The sequence below is a fragment of the Triticum aestivum genome, chromosome 1D (genome assembly GCF_018294505.1).
Source record: "Triticum aestivum cultivar Chinese Spring chromosome 1D, IWGSC CS RefSeq v2.1, whole genome shotgun sequence".
NCBI classification, from domain to species: domain Eukaryota; kingdom Viridiplantae; phylum Streptophyta; class Magnoliopsida; order Poales; family Poaceae; genus Triticum; species Triticum aestivum.
Window position 1 is genome coordinate 418,997,156 of NC_057796.1, and position 8,203 is coordinate 419,005,358.

The following is an 8,203-nucleotide window of genomic DNA, read 5'->3' on the forward strand; positions in this document are numbered from 1 at the left end:
GTTGGCATGGTATCATCATTTCACCCACATAGCATGTGCAACAAAGTAGAGAGGGTTACGGCAAAACTGGATGCACTTCGTGTACAAAACGGACAATCTGTTTCGAAGTATCAGGATTTCATACGGAAACTCGTCTGTTACAACAGGCATTTCAAATGAACTACGAAAAGGTTGAGAGTTGGCATGGTATCATCATAATAGTTGTGGAGAGAAAGTCTTCACTTTTTTTCGCCATAACCATGGATAATCTTCATCGTTTATCAGGATGCTTGGGTCAGCCTTGACTTTGCAGGGAGGAATTTCATGAAACTTTTCATAATCTTCAGACATGTCTGTCTTGCCCTCCACTCCCACTATGTCCCTTTTTCCTGAAAGAACTATGTGGCGCTTTGGCTCATCATATGATGTATTCGCTTCCTTATCTTATCTTTTTCTCGGTTTGGTAGACATGTCCTTCACATAGATAACCTGTGCCACATCATTGGCTAGGACGAACGGTTCGTCAGTGTACCCAAGATTGTTCAGATCCACTGTTGTCATTCCGTACTGTGGGTCTACCTGTACCCCACCTCCTGACAGATTGACCCATTTGCACTTAAACAAAGGGACCTTAAAATCATGTCCATAGTCAAGTTCCCATATGTCCATTGTAACCATAATATGTGTCCTTTCCCCTCTCGGTTGCTGTATCAAAGCGGACACCGCTGTTTTGGTTGGTGCTCTTTTGATCTTGGGCGATCGTGTAAAATATATTCCCATTTATCTCGTATCCTTTGTAAGTCAATACAGTCGAAGATGGTCCCCTGGACAACGAGTACAACTCATCACAAACAGTGGTGTCACCTCTGAGACGTGTTTCCAACCAACTGCTGAAAGTCCTGATGTGTTCACATGTAATCCAGTCGTCACACTGCTCCGGGTGTTGTTCATCGACATACGGGGTCACCAAGGTAGAGTTCTGTAGAACTGTGTAGTGTGCTTGAGACCAAGAATGCCCGTCCCTGCATATTATTGAGTCCGCTCCTAGTGTGCCTTTTCCAGTCAGTCTCCCATCATACCGCGATTTAGGGAGACCTATCTTCTTAAGGCCAGGAATGAAGTCAACACAAAACCCAATGACATCCTCTGTTTGATGGCCCATGGAGATGCTTCCTTCTGGCCTAGCACAGTTACGGACATATTTCTTTAGGACTCCCATGAACCTCTCAAAGGGGAACATATTGTGTAGAAATACGGGGCCCAGAATGACAATCTCGTCGACTAGATAAACTAGGACGTGCGTCATGATATTGAAGAAGGATGGTGGGAACACCAGCTCGAAACTGACAAGACATTGCGCCACATCACTCCTTAGCCTTGGTATGATTTCTGGATTGATCACCTTCTGAGAGATTGCATTGAGGAATGCACATAGCTTCACAATGGCTAATCGGACGTTTTCCGGTAGAAGCCCCCTCAATGCAACCGGAAGCAGTTGCGTCATAATCACGTGGCAGTCATGAGTCTTTAGGTTCTGGAACTTTTTCTCTGGAATATTTATTATTCCCTTTATATTCGACGAGAAGCCAGTCGGGACCTTCATACTGAGCAGGCATTCAAAAAAGATTTCCTTCTCTTCTTTGGTAAGAGCGTAGCTGGCAGGACCTTCGTACTGCTTTGGAGGCATGCCGTCTTTTTCGTGCAAACGTTGCAGGTCCTCCCTTGCCTCAGGTGTATCTTTTGTCTTCCCATACACGCCCAAGAAGCCTAACAGGTTCACGCAAAGATTCTTCGTCACGTGCATCACGTCGATTGAAGAGCGTACCTCTAGCTCTTTCCAGTAGGGTAGGTCCCAAAATATAGATTTCTTCTTCCACATGGATGCGCGTCCCTCAGCGTCATTCGGAACAGCTAGTCCGCCGGGACCCTTTCCAAATATTACGTGTAAATTAGAGACCATAGCAAGTACGTGATCACCGGTACGCATGGCGGGCTTCTTCTGGTGATCAGCCTCGCCTTTGAAATGCTTACCTTTCTTTCGACATATATGGTTGGTTGGGAGAAATCGACGATGGCCCAGGTACACATTCTTCCTGCATCTGTCCAGGTATATACTTTCGATGTCAGCTAAATAGTGCGTGCATGCGTGGTATCCCTTGTTTGTCTGTCCTGAAAGGTTACTGAGAGCGGGCCAATCATTGATGGTCACGAACAGCAACGCCTTTAGGTCAAATTCTTCCCCCATGTGCTCATCCCACACACGTACACATGTTCCATTCCACAGCTGTAAGAGTTCTTCAACTAATGGCCTTAGGTACACATCAATGTCATTGCCGGGTTGCTTAGGGCCTTGGATGAGAATTGGCATCATAATGAACTTCCGCTTCATGCACATCCAAGGAGGAAGGTTATACATACATAGAGTCACGAACCAGGTGATGTGATTGCTGCTCTGCTCCCCGAAATGATTAATGCCATCCGCGCTTAAAGCAAACCATACATTCCTTGGGTCACTTGCAAACTCAGCCCAGAATTTTCTCTCGATTTTTCTCCACTGTGACCCGTCAGCGGGTGCTCTCAACTTCTCGTCTTTCTTACGGTCCTCACTGTGCCATCGCATCAACTTGGCATGCTCTTTATTTCTGAACAGTCGTTTCAACCGTGGTATTATAGGAGCATACCACATCACCTTCGCAGGAACCCTCTTCCTGCGGGGCTCGCCCTCAACATCACCAGGGTCGATCTTATACTGCAATGCACCGCATACCGGGCATGCGTTCAAATCCTTGTACGCACCGCGGTAGAGGATGCAGTCATTGCTGCATACGTACTGTCGGGCAATTCGTTATCCTTTGGAAGCTTCTTCTTCAATATTTTCAGTAGCTTCTCAAATCCTTTGTCAGGCACATCATTCTCTGCCTTCCACTGCAGCAATTCCAGTACGGTACCGAGCTTTGTGTTGCCATCTTCGCAATTGGGGTACAACCCTTTTTGTGATCCTCTAACATGCGATCGAACTTCAGCTTCTCCTTTTCACTTTCGCACTTTTCCCTTGCATCAACAATGACCCGGCGGAGATCATCATCGGGCACATCGTCTGGTTCCTCTGGATCTTCAGCTTCCTCTTGATCTTCAGCTTCCCCCGTTGCAGCATCACCGTATTCAGGGGGCACATAGTTGTCATTGTCCTCTTCTTCTTCGTTGTCTTCCATCATAACCCCTATTTCTCCGTGCTTCGTCCAAACATTATAGTGTGGCATGAAACCCTTATAAAGCAGGTGGGTGTGAATGATTTTCTTGTCAGAGTAAGACCTCGTATTCCCACAATTAGGGCATGGACAACACATAAAACCATTCTGCTTGTTTGCCTCAGCCACTTCGAGAAAATTATGCACGCCCTTAATGTACTCAGAGGTGTGTCTGTCACCGTACATCCATTGCCGGTTCATCTGCGTGCATTATATATAATTATGTGTGTCAAAAGTAAGAAAATTAGACAAGTATCTATCTAAAGTAAGATTTTTTTTTTCTTTCAGAAAGAAGATAAGAACAAGAGGCTCACCACGGTGGTGCCGGCGACGAGATCGGCGCGGGCGATCGACGGCGGTGAAGATGAGGACGGGGCGTGACGGACCGCTAAACCTAGACAAATCTCGGAAAAAATGGAGCTCGGAGGTCGAGCTTCGAGAGGAGAAAGCTTAACCAGTGTGGCTCGGTCATTTCATCGAACACCTCACATGCATAAGAGGTGAGCTAGAGCACCCAAATGCCCTTCCTCGCCGGCCAGCAAAAAACAGAGCACCGTGGAGTGCTCTGCTCGCCGGCGATGGGGTATATATAGGCAACTCATTTGTCCCGGTTCGTGGCTGGAACCGGGACTAAAGGCCATCCTTCTGTCCCGGTTCCTGCCACGAACCGGGACCAATGGTTGTGGGCCAGGAGCGAGGCTAATTGGTCCCGATTCGTGCCAAGAGCCGGGACAAATGGGCCCAGACGAACCGGGACCAATGCCCACGAGGCCCCGGCCGGCCGCCTGGGCTCACGAACCGGGACAAATGCCTCCATTGGTCTCGGTTCGTGGCGGAACCGGGACTAATGGGCTGGCCAGGCCCGAACGAAAGCCCCTTTTTCTCTACTAGTGTCACCTCGCCCGTCTTCTAGCAAATAGGTTTGTGACGAATTAACATGGGTGTGTGAATATTTACATTAGGTTTGTGTATGTATGTATGTTGCATACTCTGAACATGATATGGTGGATTACTGAACTTAGGGTTTATTCATCCACAGAGCTAGCTACTTGTTTTTTACTTGTGTGTAGAACTTAAAACTGCAGTGCTCCATGAATCATCAATTCATCATCATCACATCACAAAAGGTAAAAGGTTGATTCATAAATGCCATAGTCCAACATACATTTCTCCATTGATTAAACTCAAGAATTTCACTCCAGAACCATCAGAATTCCTTCATGTATCTGAATAATGCTGCCCTTCAAACAGAATAATGCTCCAGACTTCAGGAGTTCAGGTTGCATGCAGGAGATCCCCTAGACTTGCTCGTCCGGAGCCGACAGCTTGCGCCTGCAGAGAGGGCACATCTCGCTCTCTCTGAGGGTTTCCGCCAGGCATGCGCCATGGAAGACGTGGGGCATGGAGCACCCGGGCCACACGGCGACGTCGCTTTCCAGTAGGTCGAAGCAGACAGAGCACTCCTGCCCGGCGACCTCCTCCGCGACGACCTTCCTCCGCTTCGCCGGCCGCTCGCAGTCGCCGTCGGCGGCCTCGGCTTCGGCTTCGTCCGCGCACTGCACGCGCACCGGCTCTGGCAGGCGCAGCTCCATGCCGACGTGGTACCCGGGCCATGGCTCCGCTATCATGCCCTGCAGCGCGTCCATTACGTCATCCATGAGCCTCTCCGTGTAGTCGTCGCGCCGGAGGATGCCGACGTCGGCGATCAACTTGAGACGCGTGGTCCCCGGCGGGATGCCCACGGCCACGTTCGAGACCAGCTCGTACCAGAGTTCCTGGAGCTCGAGGCTGTGGCGGGCGGGGTATATCAGCGGCGCCAGCGACGAGCCAGCCCACTGGAGCGAGCCCGCCACGTCGCCGGCCGGCGGGACGGTGAAACGGAGATAGTGCAGCACCGTTTTCTTGGACACCTCCACGCCTTCGGGTGCCGCCTCAAACTCGGTGTAGCGGTAGAGCACCAAGATCTCCTTGCCTCCCCCCTGTTCTTGGCTGGCGGCCGGGCGATCAGCCTCAGCCGGCGGCGGCACCACGACGGCGACGCCCAAAAAGCCGGCCGTGTTCCCCGAGCAGACGAACCGCGGCGCCGGCCCAAGGAACTGGCCTTCGGGCACGTACTGGCCCCGCAATAGCGGCGGCCCGCCCCTGACACCGCTCGCCGCGGCCGCTACACGTGGGTCGATCTTGATCGGCACCTCGACCTCGCCGTCGCTCTCCTCCTCCTCATAGTCGTCATCGCTGTCGTAAGACTTGCCGTCGTCGCTGTCGTAGGACTCCTCGTCCTCCTCGCCGCCGTCGTCGGCCTGATCTCCGGCCCCACGAACCGGCTCCTCTTCCTCCTTGTCGCCCGCCAAAGCCGAAGGCGTCGGGAGCGCGAGCACGCAGCCTTGAGGCCCGACAGCCGTGCCGGTGGAGTCGCCGGGCTGCTGCTTCATCAGCGAAGCCATCTCGTCCATCGATCGATCAGCGCCGTCGTTGGCCATGGCCGGGTTTATCGATCGTCCGATCAACAGCGGCGCGCTGGAGCTTCTAGGTGGAGGTGGAGCAAGATGAGAATAGCACGTGTTGGCTTCGAACCCGGCCATGTTGCCCCGCCTTTTATCGACTCCGTCCAATCCGAAACCGGCTCCAAGCAGTAGAATCGAAATGTTCTGTGTTCGCGTTCGTTTCAAAATAGGAAAGAAACGCATGCTCAAAAAAATATAGGAAAGAACCGATTGTTGGAAAGCAATTGGAAAGAAACGCCTATTTTTGCTTTCAAAAAAAAGAAAGAAAGAATGGGGGGAAATCTAAAATTGCACGAAATTGGAAAGTATTAAAAAGCGCCTATTTTGCTTTCAAAAAAAAAGAAAGAAGCAAAGGGGAAAATCTAAAATTGCACGAAATGGGAAAGGAAAAAAAAAAGCGCCGTTGCCGGGGATCGAACCCGGGTCACCCGCGTGACAGGCGGGAATACTTACCACTATACTACAACGACCTTGGTGTTGATAGAATTTTCAGTCGAGTTAGAATTGCGTGAGTATTTCCAGCCACTGTGTGGTAGTTCTAATTGGTTGCAACTTGCCATGAGAATCACGATCAGCTAGCTACCATAACAGTCGAGTAAAAAGATTTTAAGGTTCTAACCAATTCTAACCTTAAAATGTTTTTGACTGAAATGTACAGGTTACAACTTCCTGTGTGTTGGCGCTTAGGAAGTAAACATCTTCCTGTTGCATGTACAAGTTACAACACCAAATTCAAGCTTCAGTTACACCATCTTTTTGTTGCACGCGTATATAGCACAGAGTCATGTACACACAGGACACAACATGGGGTTACAAGCTACAACACCAAGTCAAGCATCCCCATCTCACATGATCCGCACGAACAGAAGAGGAGAGGATGCAAATGTTTTTGTTCGTGCCAATCTCATTGGATCATGTGATTGGGCGGGCGGATATGGAGGCGGTTTGTGCCATCCAATGCCGAGGGGTGGAGAGCCTTCACAGCTCGAAATCTACGGCTGCCACAATGCCCACCACTTGCTCGACACTGGGTTCACATCCTTAGAGTTCCAGGATTTCGGTGAAGCTTGGGCTGGTCCTACTTGACCAGCGTCTAGTTATCATGTAGACCATGCATGGGAGGCTTCCGCTTACATTTCTAGAGAGATTTGCCAGCCTATTATATTTAATGGGGATCTGACATTGCTCCGTGCTTGTGATAATGGAGGGCTCAGGTCTGCGACCCAACCTAGTAGGGAACCTAAGCGAGACGACGGATGGAGATATTCTTAGAAGCCATCTAAAGCCATTTGTACCGTTCAGGATCTGTGTAACGCCTTAGTAGCTGGAAGAGGATATTGATGAGGTAGTGTAAGATTTCTACAAGCAGCTATGGACGATCCCCTCGCCGTGCCGCCACATGCCCGGAGCCCCGAACTACCACTCTGAAGAGCTTAACAGAATAGATTCTGTGAAATCGGGAGAGAATGCAGATCAGGTCCGGTTCCCGACTAAGAACCTCAGTAACAAGCTTAACTGAACGGGAGTACCTTGGGGCTTTTCTGAGTTGTATGAGTGGTTGTTTTGGGATGTATATGGCTCATGAATCCTACTCATACCTTGTGTCGCCCTTTTATTAGGATGACATTCCTAAATGACTCAAGCAAGTATAAAAAAAAAGCTCAAAGTCAAATGATGTTATTTGTTTTATCCTGCACCTTTGCTTCACCTCAATGGGGCTAAAACTGTTCATATACTCAATACATCTGTTAGCATAGTGTTCACCAAACCCCATCTAGGGTCTATATGTTCTTTCATGACAACACTACTATTCTACAGGTGGTCTCCCATACATAGCTACCTTCCAATATGCCATTGGCATGCTAACTCATTGTCCCCTTCCAGTCGCTAATGTCTCATGCATCTGTGGAAGCGATTAAGGTCAAGAATAGTGGAACAAGGCATTGCACTATATGGATGATCGTTGCTCCTTAGATAAATAAACGATCCCCAATGGCTAACCCACATACTCTCAATCCTAGCTTGCACTATATTGAAGGATCAAAGGTGCGCTAAATGTCGGCTAGAGGGAGATGGATAGTTGACTACCAAATTTAATCTTTTATTTGTTGATCTTAGAATCTAGTGTGGAACCATTAGTTCTCTAGATATCCAACTAGGTGATGCATCCTATATAATGAATTAAATCAAGCTAACAAGCTACAAAAGGCAACTAATTAAGCAAGTAATGACAACAAGTAAAGCTAGGGTTAGAGAAAACTGAAGTGATGGAGACGAAGATGTAATCCAAAACTCACGTTCTTGGGAGTCAACATGGCACCCGCCGGGTGCGGGTGCGGGTAATGGTCGCCCAAACCCGTACCCATCTCATTATTTTTTGCCCATACCCGTACCCATACCCGCACCTTGGGTTTCAAACTGTTCCCATACCCGTATCCGGTCGGGTGCGGCTAATACCCGCGGGTAAAAATA

General features: G+C 49.2%; 1 non-coding gene across 1 annotated transcript; it reads right to left on the reverse strand.

Annotated features, from left to right (window-relative positions):
- Positions 1-6,129: 6,129 nt before the first annotated feature.
- On the reverse strand, positions 6,130-6,201 carry TRNAD-GUC (transfer RNA aspartic acid (anticodon GUC)). Its single transcript has one exon. It is a non-coding gene; the product is annotated as a tRNA-Asp (tRNA).
- Between the last annotated feature and the right edge of the window lie 2,002 nt (positions 6,202-8,203).